At 48.5% G+C, this 20418-nt stretch overlaps 1 long non-coding RNA gene across 1 annotated transcript in view; it reads left to right on the forward strand.

The window, feature by feature from the left end:
- LOC144689811 (uncharacterized) overlaps positions 1-9909 on the forward strand; it is an 88230-nt gene extending 78321 nt beyond the window's left edge. The window contains exon 3 of the long non-coding RNA XR_013578716.1: positions 8877-9909. This is a non-coding gene — a long non-coding RNA (uncharacterized LOC144689811). The remainder of the gene's footprint in view (positions 1-8876) is intronic.
- The last annotated feature ends 10509 nt before the right edge of the window (positions 9910-20418 follow it).

The following is a 20418-nucleotide window of genomic DNA, read 5'->3' on the forward strand; positions in this document are numbered from 1 at the left end:
TATGCTGACTGCAATTCTAGATTAAAATTGGCCTAGTTTCTCTGATACCACTCAAAGATGGACATGCTGCTCAATTTGTGGCATTCCTAGCCAGGTGTTTAATCAAGCCGAAAATGTCCCTAATTGAAAAAAGATAAAACTTTAACCCCGCTTGCCGGGGTTAAAATCGCCTAGTAAACACACTCATCGATGTCTCACGGTCTTCCCGCAGGCTTCATTTTAACCTGTTATTTTGCACAAGCAAGAAGGACGCCTGTCAGAAATCAACAGGATCCTTCTTTTCATTGCATATTAGGGTCAGTTTATGTCATTACTGCATAATGACAGTATTGTGTCATTACTGACACATGGGCCCGTGTGAGAGTGTGGATTTCCCACCAGGTCAATGTAGTGCAACAGCTCCCAAACTGCCGGTTGTGATCAGAAATGGGGTTGCAAAAACAGCAAATGGGGTCACGAGCTTCCGATCCTCTGTGACTGCACCCACCATGCCGCATGGTAACAAGGCCCTGCTCAACTTTCAGTACTTAGTACTAGGTAAGGTTTCCCTCCACAGTCTTCCACCAAGGAATTTTCGTGGGAGGTGCATAATGAGTGCAGTTGATGGTGACATTAATTAAAAACGTTCAACAGACTTTCTTGATTTGAATCCTTAGAGGACACGGGGATTAAAGTTAGTGGAAGATTGTTCCAGTCCTTAATTGTTCTTAGGAAAAATTAGTTAGCAAAGGAAGCATATTGGGATGTATACGTTTGGAGCTGTTGGTTATGAACTCTTTGGGCTCGGTCACTTTTGGGCTTAATGTACTGCTTAGAAATATTTAATTGTTCATTCAAAATTTTATAGAGACATGTCAACTTATTGGCTTTTCTTTGGTTCTGGAGGCTGTGTGAACCTAGCAACATGGCCAACTGAAAGACACTAGAGTCTCGCGAGTAACTGTAATGAAACAAGTTGCTCAGTGTTGAAGTTTCTCAAGGAGGGTAATGTTTTTAGCAGTATATGTGTCCCAAGTGGCTATGTCATACTCTTAAGCGTGGTCCAACCAATGGGCGTAATTTTCCCAGATTTGCACTAAGTGCGGTAGCGGGGCGGGTCAGCCACGATGGCGGGTTTTCATGCCGTATCGTCCCAAACCTGCCACATTATTTAAGCACTCCCAGAAAACACGCCGTTTCCATGACACACAGGCTCTCATTCGCCTGCCCGCCATCATCCAGCTGCTGCATCACACCAGGCACCATATTTAAAGTACACATCTCAAGCACACATCTCAGTGCTTCCAGACCACCACTGCTACATGGAAGACATGGCCCTGAAACTGAAGAAGGCTGCAGCCCCCAGATTCAGGTGACACATCCCTTAAGCACCTCTTGGATGCCGTGGAGGCTCGCCGGGATGTCCTCTAGCCCCACTCTGGCTGCAGGATGGGCAACAACAGCACTAACCCAGCTTGGGAGGCGGTGGCACCGGTGGTCAGCGCCAATGCCCTTCAAAAGAGGAAAGCCACTCAGTGCTGCAAGAGGATGAGTAATCTCCTCCATTCCGCCAGAGTAAGTCACTCTTCCATCACTTTCAACTCACACACTCACAAACCCATCACACATCCACAGTGATCTCACTCACTGCCAGTTCAAGAGACATTACCATTCACTCTCTCACACTCACTGTCATTGTCCTCAGCCCATCCATGGAACTGCTCACCACCCACACAGGCCAGGCATACTTTTCATCTGGCCTGGCAGGCGCTATGATTACACTTTTTCCATTTGTATTCAAGCTGGCACACAACAATAGGGAGAGGTCACAGATCAGTGGCGGAATGCACAAAATCAAGGTCCCCATGGACTTTGGAAATAGAGCTATCCAGCTGGCCAGCGACTATCTGTTCCTGTGCTGATGGTGAGGTCTGCGGTGTTCTACCAAGTGAGGGTCCAGCACTGCAACATACATCAGACAACTATGATGTGAGTGATGTGTCCTGTTTCACAGGCCACTGCCATGCACTAATTATCTCCCCTTGCATTGGAAATGGCCAATGGAGTCCATGACCCAGAGCCTCCAATCAAGCCCCGAAGAAACCTACCAAGGTCAACATTGGTAGGATGGCAGCCGCCATGAAGACCTTGGTTCAGAACTTTGCTCCTGCACTGCTGCGTGGGCTGAACTCCATATCTGATGCCATAGTTGGCCTCCATCAGTGTATATGCAAGACCGGTGCAGGGCAGCTCGATCTCACTCCAGCTATCCCTGCTCCTCAAGGAGTCAGCCTGGGGCCCCTGGGCACCCTTAGGGAGGAGGATCAGCAGGTGCACACTCCAGGCTCATCCACCCAGGTGACTTTGAGAGTGTCTGGCCCATCTGATTCCCTTCTTCCTGTGACCTCAGCAGCTCCAGCTCCACAGGCTGAGGAGGGTGCCACTGCCAAACAGCAGGACCCTAAAAGCAGGCCAGGGCCCTCCAACTCTTGGCCCTCTGGAGGGCACCCGGTAAGGTCATTGCAGGCAGGTTGTTGCAGTCAGCAGGCTGCCTCCACCTCCACTGCAGATGGCCGGGGAGCACCAAGACGTAGTAGCAAGGTTAGGAAAGTTAAGGAGATTTAACTCCTTTAGAGTCCACCAAATAAACTAAATTAACAAAACAAGAGATAAAATAAAACACAACCCCTAAATTAGGGAACTGCAAAACCAAAGACAAAATTTAAAGAAAACACCCTGCATAAACGTGGTCCACGGACTCCACAAGACCGTAAAGTGGGGCACGTATCTTGGGAATCCGTGAACCGACACATTCTGCGGCTGTTTGGGACTGCTGCCTGCAACACCCTCCACCCCAGGTCCCTGATGGAAAGCGGGAGGATACCTCCCTAGAGGGCCCCCCAATGGGGACTTCCGCCGCCGGACGGCAACAAGGCAGGTCAGGGCATGTCTGGGCGGGTTAAGGAGATTTAGCTCTTTTAAAAGCTAACCTAATAAACTAAATTAACAAAATGAGGGATAAAGTAAACATAGCCCCTAAGTTAGGTTAGCTGTAAAACCAAAGACAAAGTTTAAAGAAAACTTACAAACATCAAATCAAAATGAGATTAAGAGGGTTGATAAAGCACCCCAGTCCCCTCCGGGCACGGAAGGCCTCAATGGTGCCGGCAGACACCGCGTGCTCCCTCTCCAGGGACACCCGGCTGCGAATGTAGCCGTGTAAGAGGGGCAGACAGTCGGGTGGGACAACCCCCTTGATCGCCCACTGCCTGGACCTGTTAATGGCTAACTTGGCCAAGCCCAGGAGCAGGCTCACAAGGAGGTCCTCCTCCTTCCCGGCCCCCCCCTCCGCACCGAGTGCCTGTAGATCAGGAGCGTGGGACTGAAGTGCAAACAAAACAGTAATAAAAGGTTTTTTAAATAACTGAAAAGGGAGTGCAGCCTACGACACCCTATATAAGCATGGTCCACGGACTCCACAAGGCCGCAAAAAGGGCAGGTATCCTGGGAATCCGTGAACGAACACATTCTGCGGCTGTATGGGACTGCTGCGTGCAACACCCTCCACACCAGGTCCCTGATGGAAAGCGGGAGGACACCTTCGTAGAGGGCCCCCCAACGGGGACCTCCGCCGCCGGACGTCAACAAAGCATGTCAGGGTGTGTCCAGGCGGGTTAAGGAGATTTAGTTGCACAGCCTGGGCACAGGTGTTAATCACTTATACATGCTGTCCACTATTGTCAATAAACTCCCAAGAATGTCTTCCTGCCGATGGCTCCTTGTTCTGATGAGCAGTGTTCGTGTCACTCAGATGTGAAACCTTTCTGCACAAGGCAGATGTCTCAGTCCAGGGCCTCTTCCCTGTGCTCTGTGCAGCCTTCAGACCAAAGTGATGGTCTGGCCTCACACTCCCTGGAAACATTATTGATGCCTGCATCTCGGTGGTGCTTGTCATTGCTACCTGAATGTTGTGGGCAGACGTCACAGAATTCCATCATTCTCTCTGTGTGCTCTCAGCATCTTCAAGGCGGGGCTGGCCTCCATCTCCTCAGCAACTGTGACCAGTGACACTGTGCTCCTGAAGGGCTCAGGTGCTGAAGGCAGACAAAGGATCAGATGCTTCCAAAGTTTCATGGCTGCGTCTCTATGACATGACCCTGATCACAGAGTGCAAGTGAGCTGCTCTTGGCCAGACAGGAGTCAGACATTCTCAGAGGCTATGTGAAGAACTATGGAATGTCCTCAGTGCATATCATCATCATCCTCCTGCAATCGAGCGACTATTCCCTCCACTGTGTCTCCATGGCAGGAGCATTATCATAGAAGGTATTCGCATTGCCATAAGCCAGACTGGAGTCAAATGTTCAGAGGTGCAATGTGCGGATCTATGGGGTCACCTCGCTGCATGTCTTCTTCATCCTCCCCAAATCTAGCAGCTATGAGGGCCTCCCGAGGGTGCCTGCCTCATCTAGCCAGTGCGAGGGCCTCATCCCCGTCATTGTTGCCTCCGAGGACCTCCTCAGCCTCATCCCCTTCAGCATCCTCCTCATCAGAGGAGACCCCAGATCCTCCTCCACCAGCTCTCCCCGTTGCAGCGCCAGGTTGTAAAGGGCACAGCAGACGATGATGATGCGTGACACCCTCTGCGGACTGTATTGCAGGGCTCCACCAGACTGGCCCAGGCACAAGAACGTCATCTTCAGCATCCCGGTGGTCTGCTCCACCAAGTTGCGAACTGCAGCGTGAGCCTTATTATACCGTCACTCTGCTGCAGCCTGAGGCTGCCACACGGGTGTCATCAGCCATGGCCTCTAAGGGAAGCCCTTGTCCCCGAGGAGCCATCCTTGCAGCTTCTGTGGACCCTGGAAGACTCCAGGGGTCTGTGATTGACTGACAATGCAGGCGTCGTGCATACTCCCTGGAAACCATGCACACACCTGCAGGATGCGTTTCTGGTGGTCACACACCAGCTGCACATTCAGTGAATGGAATCCCTTGCAGTTGATGTATGTTGCAACGGAGACCTGAGCGCCACATGAGTGCAGTAGATCGCACCCTGCACCTGTGGGAAACCCGAGATCTGGGCAAATCCAATAGCTCTTGCATCCTGGCTGTCCTGGTCCTGGGCAAAATGCACAAAATTGTGTGCCCTCATGAAGATGGCATCCTCATGGATGTATTTGGGGGTGGGGGCTTGAGAGATCCTACTGAGGTCACGTGTGGAGCCCTGAAAGGAGCCACTGGCATAGAAATTGAGCACCGCGGTCTCTTTCACAACCACTGGCAGTGGTTGCCCTCCATGTCCCTGTGGTGCCAAATCCTGCAGTAGCTGGCAGATGTGAGTGACCAGTTCCCTAGACATTCGCAGTCTTCGGTGACACTGGTACTCAGTCATCTGCAGGAGTGAAAGGTGGTGTCTACAGACCCTGGGCATTGCTAGGCGCTGGCCTGCAGCGGCTCGCTGTGGCATGTGCAGGACCCCCAGCCGCCACTCCTTCCTGAGGTTGCTGCTCCTGCCTCTGTGCAGCCAGGAGCCTCAGTCGCTCTCTCCTCCATCGTCTTTGTGTTCTGTAGGCCATCAGGCATACAGCTAGTTCACCAGGCTCCATGCTCCTGATGTACTCCTCCTGCAGGATGAAAGAGAGAGACACGTGGTCAGCATGGGTGTACTAAGAATCTGTCCTGGTTAAGTGTGCAGGCCCCTTAATGCATCCCGGAGAATGCTGGCCACTACTTGGATGGCCAGAGATTAGTGCCCCGCATGGCTGCCCAAAATCCCACCACTTCCACCCCAGTTCACCCGAACAATTGGTGGCAACTTTGCCCACCGGACTGCATGCTGTGCCCTCAGCTCAGGCGCAGGCATTCTCCTAACCCGCGCTGCAAGGCTGCACTGTTAGCTTGAACCATGGGGGAGACTGGTCCAAACCGGGATGATGACATTGCAAGGGACTGTGAGCGCCTCCCCTAGTGACTGCTCCATGGCCAGCTGTAGCGAGGAGATTGTACAACGTGTGCAGTTGTCCAGCTTTTCTGCAGTCCTCTAAAATGCTCATTGTTTTGCGGTCTGTGTCAGGGGCACGGTGGGTGAAAAGCTTTGGAGCACTTGGTGGCACTTTGATGTTTCTGCATTGCTTGAGTGGACAGATAAACTAGAAGCCCAACTCTAATCATATCAATGTGGCTGCACCTGAACTGTCTCAGTTGCAGAGGAATGGTCACTTTATACAGGTTTCCCTAAAGCTTGGCTGCTTCCCTCACCCACCCTACACCCCACCTCAAACGCTTGTATGCTATATTCAACAGCAGGCCCTTGGCCCCCATTTCCATAAGTTGCCTCACCGGCAGGGCTGCACTTGCCCCCCTCCCCACAAGTCGCTTCAATGTCAGGGCTGCCCTTAACCCCGACCCTCCAGCGCTCCACAAACTTGAAGTCCAACAGGCAACCCTGGCGAGTGCCGCACAACGTTACTGTGTCCTCACTTCCGAGTTCCCCTCAAAGTGCAGGCCGCCAAGTGCAGGTCGCTTATGTGCTGTTGTGAAACGTGTTGGTGTGCTTTCCCACCGACGTGGATGGACGATCCAGCGAGGGGAGCGGGAGAACCATTCCGGCAGGTTGGCCTGATAATGATATGCTGATGTATGATAATGAGGCTCCCGATGTCCGATGGCGGGAAATGCGGCCCGCCGTCAGCTGCTAAGCGGACGATCACAAACTGTTTCATGCTGTTGTGAAACCAATTGCACCATATTAACCGCTCATGCTATTGATCACACTTGGTGCCATTGGGCACGGAAAATTCCGCCCAGCGTCTTTCTGAGTCGTATCATTATTGCTGCATTGTGGAAGCTAGTTTTATAGAAAAAACATTTCATCCTCTCCCACTGAATCTTTTTACTTGACCCAATCTTGGCACTGGTGACCTTTATTTCAAGATTATTTAAAAGTGTTACCTGCAGGGATACAGCCGGCACCGGCTGGCTGACCTGTGTGTGGGGGTCAGGAGGGGGTGGGTGAAGGATGGTTAATTGCAAAGTTCCCGCTTGTGTTTAGGGGGGAGAGGAGCTGATTTCGGTGTGTGTGTGTTTGGGAAAGCGGCAGGGAGAGAGGGACTGCTTACAGTGTGTCGGGGTGTGTTGTTTTAGGGGTTGATTACAGTGTGTTGGGGGGGAGCTGGTTTAGGGGCTGCTTACAGTGTCTGGGGGAGTTGTGGTGAGAGGTTGCAGAGAGAAATCGAAATCCTCAGTACAAAATTAAGAGTTTATGTTCCCCATTAAAGTCAATGATGCCAAGATTTTTAGGGAATCTGGGTGATGATGCTACAGATCAGCAATGGTTAATGCAAATGCAAGTGTCAACAGTAGTTGCTGCTTTCCTGACCAAGATCCATGAGCTAGAGCAGCTCAGATGAAGTAATGGATTTGTGAGTACATAAAATAATAACATTTTCACAGAATATTTTAAAAACACAGATTTACATATTTATTTGATGCATTATATGTTGATTTATTGTACGTAAACTTTAATTATATATTGAATGTTACTGTGCTACTCTGTTGCTCTGTTGCTGTTTTTCTTTTCTTGGCGTCTGTGGTCATATTAATTTTCAATTGTGAAAATGGGGTCACGTTGGAAAATAGTTTGGGAAGCACTGAAATAGTGGGAAGAGGAGCGGTGCCAGAAGAGACCCAGACAGGGTATGTTGTTTATATTCCTTCAGCAGAAGCAGTAATGCTTCATCGGGCTTCAGAAGGGAAGCTTAGATCTCCACCATCCCTGGCAAGCCCACACCCCACTACCACCGATTGCAAGACCATTCTAAAATCCATTCACTGAGATAATTCACTGAGTTATCTGAGAACTGGGAACAAAGGCAGCTGTTCCCTGCCATCTGATGTAACACTTCCACCAACAGGCCAACTGCCACCTAGTAATTTTAAGCAGGAAACTGACTACAGTGTGCAGATGAGACCCAGGATTTAAATCTCCTGGGCATCATGTTGCCAAAGTTAGGCCTGTTTATTATGCAACTTGGCCACTACATGCTCAATCCCCACCCTAAACTACAATTGGAGCTGTAATTTTTCCTATTTTACAACTGATATCATTATAAAACTATGGCCATAGCCAGGGTTGCCACCACACTTCCTGCTGCAGAAGCAGCTCCAAGGAATTTCTATTGGGGAAGACAGTGGTGTAGTGGTAATATCAAGGCCCAGGCTAATTCTCTGGGGACAAGGGTTCAAATCCCACCATGGCAGCTAGTGGAATTTAAATTCATAAATTAAAAAAAAAAATCTGGAATTGATTTGAAAACTAGGTGAGCATGAAACCATAATTGATTGTCATAAAAACCTAGTTCACTAATGCCCTTTAGGGAAGGAAATCTGCCATCCTTACCTGGCCTGGCCTACATGTGATTCCAGAGTGGTTGACTCTTAATAGCCCTCTGATATGGCCTACCAAGCCATTCAGTTTGAGGGCAATCATTCATATGAACATACAAAATAGGAGCAGAAGTAGGCCATCAGGCAGTGATTGGCACATAACGTCCTAGAGGCCCTACGGGAAAAAGAGATGGTGGATCCTGTCGGCTGGTTCCCCAAGCAGACTGTCAAAGTCACTTGGCAGAATGCCTCATCACCAGAACTTTCCAACAAGCACCAAGATGTAGCTTGGCTGGTGATGAGAAAGGCCCTCCCCCTCAGATCCTTCCTACACGCCAGGAGTCTCACCCCCTCTGCACATTACCCTCGAGGTGGCTGTGTGGGGAAGAGACCGCTGCTCACTTCCTTGTGGAATGTGCCTTTGCAAAGAAGGTCTGGAGAGAGATGCAGTGGTTTTTGTTGAGGTTCATCCCGAGCAGTTCTGTGGCACGAGACTCTGTGTTCTACAGGCTGTTTCCAGGGACACACACCGAGACAAACATCAACTACAGCTGGAGGATCATCAACTCGGTGAAAGACGCTCTTTGGTCTGCCTGAAACTTGTTGGTCTTCCAATGCAAAGAGTTGTCCCCGACCAAGTGTTGCAGACTGGCACATTCCAAGGTCCAGGACTACATGCTGAGCGATGCACTAAAGCTTGGGGCAGCCACCACAAAGGCGCAATGGGGAAAGGTCGCTGTCTAAGACCTTTCTGCCATGGTGCACCGTGGGGCTGGGAAAGGTATAGACCCCTCAGGTTGTACGACTCACAATAAATGTATGTAGTGAATACTAAAGGTATCATAATTGTATTGAAGCACCGCAGAGTGCAACATGGTGTATGTCAATAACTCCAATACCATTGCACTGTGTGACTGTCTGTGATGACCATATAGAAATGACTGTAATATTCATTGATTGTATTGAAGCACCTCATGATCCATGTGTAAAAGTTGAATCTTATTGCATTTTTTGTGATGGCTATTTAGAAATGTTTTGTAATGTTCTTTCAGATGTTTTATGAATAAAGTATATCTTTCCAGAAAAAAAATAGGAGCAGAAGTAGGCCATTTGACCCTTTAATCCTGCTCCACTATTCATTAAGATCATGGCTGATCTGGGTAACAAATGCTGGCTTTGCCAGCAATGCCCACATCCCATGAAAGAATAAAGAAAAAAAATCCCTATGCCTTCTCCTTTAAGTTGGAAGAAGTGTCTTTTACATCAAACATTTGCAAATCTGGCATTCAAATTGGCAGTAAGAAAACTCTTTGATTTCTATGTTGTAAAGTAGGACACGCTAACTTGGGTTTTAAAATCCATGAATATATCATCTTTCAGGTGGATTAGATCAAACAAAATCCCTCTTGTGTAGTATGTATGTGATGTCATTCTAGACCTATTTAAGTGACAGAACAGATCAGACTCGATTACAAAAGAAACAAATACACCATAAACGTGGAGGCTTTTTTGTGTATGAGAAAGACATTTCAGAATTGAACACAATCTGTGTTCATTAATAAATTTATTCAACAGACTTCATATATAATACATATATATATGTTATATACACACACACAATACAATATAGTGGAACACTCCTTAATGTTGTCAAAGATATTTATTATTAATTTGCAGATCACATCATAATCATTAGCCTTTAATTCTGACCAGTGTCATTAATTGATGCATTTGTGCATCTTCCGTGACATACTTTGTCAATTTCTTTCTCCTTTGCCCATCTACTTTCAGTCCCACTCCTCCCATGGCAAAAATGACTGAGAAATCATTGCGCTGAAAATTCATACCCACTCACCCTGGTGCCATTCCATGTAAAAAAATTCACTTCCCCAACAATGCTGCCTGCCAGTAAGGACTATCTCCAAATTGTTCAAATCTCCCTGTTCTGAATCTCTGAATCATTCTTCATTAGCAAAAAAAAGCATATCATCAGTCTGTTTGCTGTTTGACCTCTCCCCATCCACTCACATGTCTACAGTGTACGTCTGCTTCAGGGTCAGCATTGTGCTTTTCCAAATGTGACTCTGATCTCTGCTGCCTTCCACATTTACAGCTTCAATAACAGACCTTATATTTAGTGAATTCTATCCTTGTGATTCAAGAACCAGTAACAGGCTAGGGCTTTTGAAGTACTTGTCGGCTGGCATGGCTGTTCTTTTGGAGGGCTTCCATGACTACAGAATAAATCTGAAACTATTCAGATGCCAATTGACCATTGATTGCTAAATAGAAAGGGAGTTGCAAGTCTACATCAGGAACTAACAATTTCAGACCAGGAAAACCGTGTGAATAGGAGCAAAATGACAAAATATTTCGTTATGCCAGACTTGCACTCTGCAAAGTTTTGGGAACAATATGGAGGTTCAATGTTCAGATAAACAAAGGGAGATAAGGGATGATCAGATTTAGTTTATTTCTGTATTAATGGGGCAACGCAAAAAGGAGGAAGTTTTTTTAAAGGGGCAGTATTAAGGGATGGGCAAGATAAACTCACAAGATTATACTGGGTTGGCAAGGACACTGAGCAGATGCTTTACCTCAGTTATCACTGAAGAGACTACTTAAGAGGAAATGATAACAGTAGGAGTCAAGATTAATATTACAGCAGTTAAGTTAGAAAGAAAAGGGAAACTAGATAAACTGGGCAATTTTAAGCAAGCAAGATCCCAGGTTCTGAATGATTACACCAGCAAATCCTCAAAGTAATTGGGGAGGCGATAGCAGGGGTACTGGGATCAATCTATACAGATTAAATAGAAAATGGAACCATGCTGGAGGATCATAAAGAAAATGTCATTTCTATCTTCAAAAACGAAGTTAGCACTAATATAGTTTGCATTAATGCATTGATGCATTTAATGCTAATTGTATAAATTAAGGTTAAGTGTCTAGGGGTGGGGTGCACTCATTGGGCAATTATTTATGCACATATAAAGAGACTGTTATTGACACTGGTGGTAGGTTGTAGAGTTAGGAATTCTATATGTGTTGGGCAGAATCTTCTGGGTCTTGCCAGCAACAGGGAAACTTGGTGGGCGGGGGAACTTAACTTGGTGTAAGGCCAAAAATCAATTTCTGACAGTGGGATGAGCTGTAGGAATTCTGTTCTCAGGACATTAAAGGCAAGTTAAAGGTGTGTCGAATTTCCTGATGAACAATGTTGGGAAGCCCATTTGTGTCATGCACCAGAACTAAATTAGGTTCTCCAAATTAAGTTCCCCGCAAGCAAGAAATGAGAATGTTTACTTTTACAGCTGGGTATAAGTGGCGTGTACCTGGTGAACTTCACTTCTTCCATGACTTTGAGGTGAGTAGATGCTGCTTTCACCTTCTTAGAGAACACTCACAAACTGACACATATCGGGTGTGGTTGGACAAGCTGTGCGAAGGCTGGACACAGGAGACAGACGAGGGGTGGAGTGGAGGCTGGGCACAGGAGGCAGACAATGGCAGGAAGGGGGCATAGGGTGGAGTGGAGACTGGACATGGAAGGCAGGCAAAGGCTAGAAAGGGGATGGAGAGTGTCCAAGGAAGGAAGATAATGTCCAGCAAAGGAAGAGAGAGACCAGGAAAGGTGGGGGAAGACTGCCTGGGGAAGGAAGAGAGTGTACGAGAAAGGGGTGGGGTGGGGGGAAAAGAGTGTCCAAAGAAAGAAGAGACTACTGGGGGAAGAGGGTGAGGCAGCGAGGAAATGCAAGGGTGCAGCCATGTGGGATGGAGGGAAGGACCTTTCATGTTGGGTCCAGGGGATCCTGTGGCTGTGTGGAGGAGGGAGGTTTGCAAGCAAGGATGGTTGGACAGATATGGTCCTAGAAGGCAGGGTTGCTGCTGTCAATGGTAAGGTCCTGGGGGTACTGGGCAGAGGAGGGAACAGTCACAGTCAGAGTGGGAAGTGGGATGTGGTAAGTCTAGGGTGATAGTCAGGTAGTCGAAGGGAGGGGGGGATCATGGAAACGGATTACGCAGGTTGCTCAGATAGCGGGTGGTGGTCAGGATCAGGGTGGGCTTGGGGATGGTGTCGGCTCTGAGGGGAGGGAAGGCATATGGAGGTGGTTCCACATAGGGTCCAGGGTAACTGGGGGAGGCTTAAGCGTGACATAGGGGAGAGGAATGGTAATATTAGGTGGGTCAAAGATGATGGGGGGAAGTTGGTGAGTGATGGGGGAGGGTAGAAGGTAGTGGAGTAAGTCTCAAAACTATTAGGCACCACTTTTCCAGGAACAACAATGCAACACAGTCGATTTAAAACCACAATACCTAGAAGTGGATAGAGGGTCTTTTCAGGTGGGTGGATTTCAAGATCAATACAATTGGATGACTAAAGGGGCACCCTAATAATCATGAGGCAACTGGATGTCAACCATGTTTAGTTGTGTTCTCCTCTCTGGAGCCCACACAGCAGCAGGTTTGTTCCCGATTCATGGGTCTCATAACACTGAGATCCCAGCAAGGTCTGGAGCTACTGTCATTCTGTGCCATTTGCCATCTGCCACTGTCAGAGGCAGGGAGGGAGGGAGGTGGACACCTCCAAGGGGCACAGCTGCTGGACAGCAGCCAACTCCAAACCTCCATCCTCCTGGGTGAATGGTCATGCCTGACAAGGGATCATGCAGTTAGCCTTTCTATGCTGCCAAGGCAATGATCTAGAGCCTCAAGGGTAGTGGAGGCAAGCTGAATAGTGTCAGAGGGTGGCTTCTCACACATGGCTCTCATCACTCTGGCCAAAATGAAATATCTCCATGCACAGTCATGTATGAACAGGTAGCACATCCAAATCTGGTCCTTCAGGATGTCCTTCACCTGGAAGAGGTGGAACAGGGATGCCATGTCTAGACAGAGGCCAGACATGGGGCTGAGCAATAGCTTGTGGCTCTGAGATGGAGGCAAAGCTGTAAAGAATATTCCCACTAGATTTATTACATCAGTTTGTTCACAGATCCACTGAGGCCTAGATGATGCAGGCTCCAGGCAATCCTGCCTTTCTACTGGCTCTCATTCAGATGAGAAGGAGGGCCCAACAGAGGATAACACAGGGCCATGAGGAGCAATGGCCTGAGCAGCAAGAGGCAGCGGGGCCTCTTGAATATCAGGACTTTGGCGATTAGGTTCCACTGCAACGGAGAGCAATGGCCTGACCACAAGTGTATCGCAGGTGGTGCAGCTATCTACAAATGAGTGAAAGGCAATGTCAGAGATGCCTTTGGATGTCCCGGAATGTGGTTGACCACACCTGCCAGCTTCTCGATGATGACCTGTGGCCACAAGGATTTGGAGGGAATCCTATGCCAGTGGCATTGAAGGTCACCACCACCTTAAACTTCTTTGCCAGTGGCTCCTTCTAGGGCTCCACTGGGGACCTGTGCAGCATCTCTCAGTCAGTGACACACAAGTGTATCCGGGAGGTGACAGACGTGCTGTTCAGGATAGTGCACCAATTTGTCCAATTCTACCTGCATCCTGAAAGCCAGGCTGCAAGACCGTTGGGACTTGCAGCAATCTCAGATTTCCAGCAAGTGCAGGGCATTATTGATTGCACACATGTGGCCTTGAGATCTCCCTGGCAACGGCCAGTCACATTCATCAACAAAAAAGATTCCACTCTTTGAGCGTGAAGCTCATATGTGATCACAGAAGGTAAATCCTCCATGTTTGTGCTCAGTTCCCAGGGAGCTCTCACAACGCCTACATTCTGACCCACCCCCCGGTGCCACAGGGTTTTGAAGGACCTTGGCGATTGCAGAGCTGGCTCCCTGGGGACAAGGCTACCCCCAGACATGGATGATGGTGCCAATTTGCCATCTGCGGAGTGCTACTGAAGAGAGGTACATTGCCACACATGCCTCAACCAGGCCACTGACTGAGCAGCCAATAGCTCTCCTAATGATGAGGTTCAGATGTTTGGACTGCTCAGGTGAGGCTCTGTAATAACCACCATAAAGTGTGTCTCAGATCATCGTTGTCTACTGCGCCCTGCATTACCTAGCGTTACAAAAGGGGAAGGAAGACATGGAGGACAGAGACGTCTCTTTCGACAAGGAGGACAGTGAAGGGGTTGGATCTGATGAGGGCCAGGATGTTGCCAAATCACACGCAGAGTCAATAACAGACTATGATGTGCCAGATAGGCCCATGATTCCAGGTAAAGTAAGCTGCCGACACACTCCTTTAACTTTTAGGTTTGCTATCCTCTGCCAGCTGGAGGGTCTAAGCTCCTTTTTGGTTACAGACATTATACTTTTCTCTAATGTACCTTGATTTATGATAACTGAATTAAATTGCACTAGTTACCATCTGCCCTGCTGGTGATTCGATCCTTTGCGTGTGCCAAACTATGCTAATAAGCAGAGCCCTGGCACTAACTGCACACAGTAGAACCTGTGCAGCACTCCATTCTCCCACAACCTCAGGCACATAATGTAGATTTGTGATTTCACCCAACCCCTCACAAAGTCCATGTGCATGGCAACTTGGAAGCAATATCAAATCTAACCTGAGCAGGGATGCACTCATGCCACCCTCACATCTGCTCCCAAAGGGAGGTTGACCTGGCAGAGAGCTCTTACAGGCAGAACCAGGTAAGATCGATCCACAGGGAGGAGCAGCATGAAAACACCATTTGGCCCCTCAAGATAGCTCTTTCTGCAGAATGATGAAGGAAGATCATGTTCCTGTCCCCAATCGCCACTTGCTCATAGTAAACCCATACCCCTGACATCGTTAGCATGCCAGGAAGTTTCAAGGTAACTCTGGAGTCCATTCACTGAGATTGCCTCACCTGCACTATGGGTTGCTGAAGTGCAACCACTCCAGACCCTCCAATCGCAGAGACTCCTACAAGTCTCAGTCCTAGACAGCCTTAGCATTAGTGCAAGACCGTGATCCGTCATTGTGGACATCCCAGCCAAAGTTAACTTCTTTCCTGCATGGACCCTGCAGAGGTCTATTAGAGCTGCTGATGCTTCACCTGGATAGCCTCACAGTCCTCGGCATGGTCCAGCACAGAGGCCTATTCTATTCTCTCTCACCTATTCACTAAAACTCCAGTCCTTCAATGATGTCTGGTGCACTTTGGTTGCAAACCCTTTATGTGAGGTCTACTGTAACCTTTGATAGATAAGCAGGCCAATCAAATCTCCATGTGAAGTCTGACAAAGGCTTCAGTCAACTGCACACACAACTCTTAGATCCTATACTCAAATCCCTCTTGCATCGTTGCCTCCTTACTTGCAGCCTTCAATTGCATGTTAGCTCAAAATGACAAATCTCCAAAAAAGGCCATTAATGATTGAACATGCCCACCACAGCTTCCTCCAGACATTTAGTGCAGCCTCTGGTTTTCTCTTGTTAAGAAGACAGTATAGAGCTGCATCTAGTGTTACTTACCTGTTATGAACCCCAGCTGAGATTGCTCCTGGACAAGCCTGATCCCAGGGTGGAACCCAGTCTGATAGATCTTAACTTTTATTTGTTTTAATATGCGGAGAGTAGCTACTGAACAGAGTCACAGGAGTCAGTTGATGAACTTTTTACAAAAGAATAAAACATTTATTCAACAAAAAAAGATGAGCTATATTACAATACTCCTTCACCCACAACTATACCTTTACAGATATATACAGATTTGTAAGGATAACACAAGTCACAAAAGCTATCTTATACTTTAATGTACACAGTAAGTACTTAGTCCATGTAAACCTAAGGCACCCTTTGGTCAGACACACCACACTCTGACCTCAAGTGACAGATGCCACCTCAACCAGATGCTATGGATCTCTCCTCAACTCCCCCAAGACACTTGTCACACCATGAGCCAACCAGTCTCACTGAATTCCATCTTTCACACAAGGGTTTCCAATCTCCACTCTCCAGGACCTCGCCTTGGAATCTTCTCCCAAACTGACATTTTCTCTCAGAAACCTTCCATAAGGGTTCACCTCCAGGGTTTCAAACTCTCCTTTTGATGTTCCTCTTCCCTTGGTCACCATATGCATTCAAGCTGTCTTCCATGCACTCTCTCTCTCACCAACTCAGGCTTAACAGTACACCACTGCTTTGCATGCCCATAGCAAAGAATTACAGACCTTCAGTTGTCTTTTTGAATCTTCTTGCTTCTTGCAAGCTCTCCTCACTTTAAATCTGAAGCTTGGAGCCTTTCTTTCTGCTCCTCACTCTTAACTTCACTTAACAAGACCTTTCCCCAGGTTCCTGTCCTTCCTCTGACTACAAGGTCTCCTTTGGACTTTCCCCTCTTACACTCTCCTGGATTTTGGGGTTTTCCTTTGCTTGGGACCTTTTTGTTCTTTTGGGAAATCTGCAGTTCCTTCTCCCAGTGCCCACTCTCTCTGGGGTCCTAGCTTCAACTGAACTTTAAACTGCTGTTTCTTTAGTTGTCTATGTATGTCTGTGGGAGGAACCTGCTTATCTGGTCCCCCTTTTGCTAGGCAACAGCATTATTCTTTCTATTCTTGTGTGTTTACTTTTACTTCATAGGGGTCGTAAACTCCTCATTAGAAATGCAAGCAGCCTTTTAAAGTGAAATTAAAACTCCATTTGACCTCTCTTAACACACAGATACAGAAATACAAATCAAACTTAAAATTAAACTTTAAAGCTAAAACTCATTCCTAACACCCACAAATACAAATATAACATACGTAAACTATCTCTATTTCCTAACATTGCCACTCACATAGCAGATTTACCTGCCCTCGAGTACTTGTGGCATCCACCCACATCTCACATCAGGGCAACAGCAGTAGGAGATGCAATGGCCTTGATGAACACATTTTCAGAGGCCTGAACATGATCAACTGCAAGCAATGGCTTGAATGATGCATGGCCAGGCAGCACACTCACCAATGCTTAATCATACACATGGGATTAGTGAGTAATTACTATATTGATAATATGAGAGAAGTCAATCTATAGGAGTTCATCATCTGATTGGGGCCCGCATTTCAGACCCTCAAATGCCAACGCCCATTGAAGCAACTAGCAGCAAGATGGAATCCAGGAAACTTCCAAACAATGGAAGTGAACATATATTTATGAGTGCAAAAACTATATACATGTACACCATGCCCTCTGTGTGCCTTCAATAGTTCTTAATCTTTTGTTGCCTACCACTATGTCTAGGTGCAGCTCTGACATCTGCTGCTGAGGTGGAGGCAGCCTGCTAACTGCTATGCCCTTTTTTGACTGATGACTTTGGCAGGCGGTCCTCAGATGGCCATAGGTTTAGAAGGCCCTGACCTGCTAAGGGTCTCCTGCTCAGGTTCAGATGCACCTTCCTTGGGCTGATCTGGAGGCAATGGGGTCACTGGCTGAGGGGAGGTGGAGTGGCAGGGTATCCTTGGAGTGTCCTAAGATGAAGCCTCTGGGTGCCTTACTGGCAGTCCTCCTCCCTATGGGTGCCCGATAGCACCTCCTTGAGGAGAAGGAGAACCTGGAGGGAAGTTGAGTTGCCCTTCTTGCCTAGCCACTGCTGCACTGCACCCATGGATAGAGCGACAGAATGCAGGTCCAAACACATATCCGGCAGCCACTGTGCATTCTGCTGGACTTGGGTCTCCAAGGCGGCCGCCACCCTTTCCATGGAGGCAGCCAAGTGCTCACATGCCGGAGCCGTGACGTCAGACAGAACGTGACTGGACTCCTCCAACCTTCGGCCCAATCTGCACATGGCCTCTTGAGCTCTGTCTGATGTTCCCCTGCCTGTCTTCGCACCTCCATGTCACTTAGGGCCGACTACAGAGGCTCATCATCTGCATGGGGCTGAGAAGCGGCCTGGTCTCCAGCAGTCCTCCGAGTGTCAGAGACCATGGCTGTCACTTTCTCTGCCGGCTGTGAACCAATATCATAATGTGCTCACCAGATTGTGACCCTGAGCCTACTCTAGAATGTGGTCCCACTGAAGTGACTGTGGCCAGGATTTTCCATGCCTGCTAGCGCTGGACGTGTTCGGTGGCATTAGCGGACAATATGGTATGATCAGTTTCACAACGGCGTGAAACCAGTTCGTGATCATCCACTCAGCCCGCCGATGGCATCGACGTGTTTCACAACAGCACATAAATGACGTGCACTTGGCGGGCTGCACTTCAAGGTTTGTTTGCTCACCCTTGCTTCAGTCAGCACCGGCAATCATCAGCGCCAGGCTTCACTGACAGCACCAACATCACTTTTAGGGGGGCTCACGGGTAGGTCTCTACCTACCAGATCAGCCATATGTGGGTGGCTTTTCAATGGCTGCAGGGCTAGGGCCTACTTGGCAAAGGGGGAGAAGTTGCTTCAAGAAAGGGAAGAGGCTGCAGGACAAGGGCTATACTGGGGAAGGAGGGTAACCCAGGGTGTATATGGAGATACATGTTGATCTGTGCAAGTGGCCTCAAGATGGTGAGGGCTGAGGAGGCAGTCTCCAGAGGAGATGAGGCCAGATGGCGATGTGAGGGTATGTGTGTGAGAATGGGTGGTGATGTCCCTTGAGCTGGCAGTGAGTGAGATGCCAGTGAATGTGTGATGGGCTTGAGTGTGTGAGTTTAGAGTGATGAGATGGTTGTCATACCCTGACTGCATGAATGAGATCATTCATCCTCTATCTGCATTGGATGGCTAACCGCTTCTATGCAGCATTGGCACTGATCACCACTGGCATCACCTACCAAGCCAGAGTGGTAATGTAGCTGTGCCTCCTGCGGCCAGAGCGAGGGTAGAGGACATCACAGCAGGTTTCCATGGCGCCCAAAAGGCGCTCGAGGGCTGCAGTCTTCTTGCCTTTCGGGGCCATGTCTTCTTTGCTGCAGTTCTGGGCTGGAAGCACTGAGCGCGGCTGTACTTTAAATGTGGTGCCTGGCGTGATGAAGCAGCGAGGTGGTGGCGTGGCAGGTGAATCGGAGCCCGCCCACCATGGAAACAACGTGTTTCCTGGGAATGCATAAATAACGTGGTGGGTTTGGGATGATATGGCGTGAAAACCTGCCATCGTGGCTGGCGGGTAAAATGGCGTTTTACCCACCCGCTACCGCACTAAGTGCAAATCTGGGATGATTCTGCCTCGTTTCTGGTGTTAGGTGCAGGTGAACACCATGATGGTGCATCCTCTAAGGCTTCTAAAGCGTCATCCCCAGAGGTGGGATTGGATGTGGAGCCATGGCTGATCTGGGTTGATAGTTTCCCCTTTTCTTGCTGGTACCTGGACTGATTAAAAAAAAGATTTAGTGATTGACTAAGCAGGCACCTTATTTAAATAAATGTCTCACTCTGTGGGCACAACTGCAGACTGGAGGCTTCCTCGCTGGCTTCCTGCGGGAGTCCTATTTCGCCTTCAGCACAGGCACGGTCCTGCTCCTCCCCAGCTATCTCTGTGGCCTGCTCCTCATATGGAGTGAGGACTTGAATGTCTGGAATTCGGCCTCCAGTCTGGGAGTTCTCCCGCTTGTTGTTGGTGTTCTTCCCCTGCAGAAAGACAGAAGGACTGATTGTCATCCGAATGGTTGCGTCAGCAGTTCAGCAGCATGCATGCCTATGGCAGCTGCTGAACCTACCCCTGTAAGTGATTAAAATCAGGATGTCCTGCAACTGATATAAATTAGAGAGCATGAAGTGGCTGGCACACATTGTGTAGATGTCCCATCTGCTGGTGAGTGCTGCAATCCAACCTCCTGTGTGACATCCCTGTGCACTTCCACACTTAGACTGCCTGATGCCCTTATGAACGTCAGTTTGCATTGAGTACTTGGTGTACTTACCGTGGAGAAGCACAGCAGATCATTCATCCTCTTGCGACACTGCTGGGTGTTTCTATGCTGGGCCCCACAGGCGCCAAACTCCACTGCGACCTCCATCCAGGCAGCCGTGGTCAGACAGGAGGGTCTCCTGCTGCCATCCCAGGGAAACGGCACCTCCTGCCTTTCCTGGATGGTGTGGAGGAGAGTCTCCAGGGAGATTTTGCTGAACCTTGGGACCACACGTTGCTTTCTTTTCCGGGACATC

Source organism: Cetorhinus maximus, chromosome 14 (assembly GCF_964194155.1).
Source record: "Cetorhinus maximus chromosome 14, sCetMax3.hap1.1, whole genome shotgun sequence".
Classification (NCBI taxonomy): domain Eukaryota; kingdom Metazoa; phylum Chordata; class Chondrichthyes; order Lamniformes; family Cetorhinidae; genus Cetorhinus; species Cetorhinus maximus.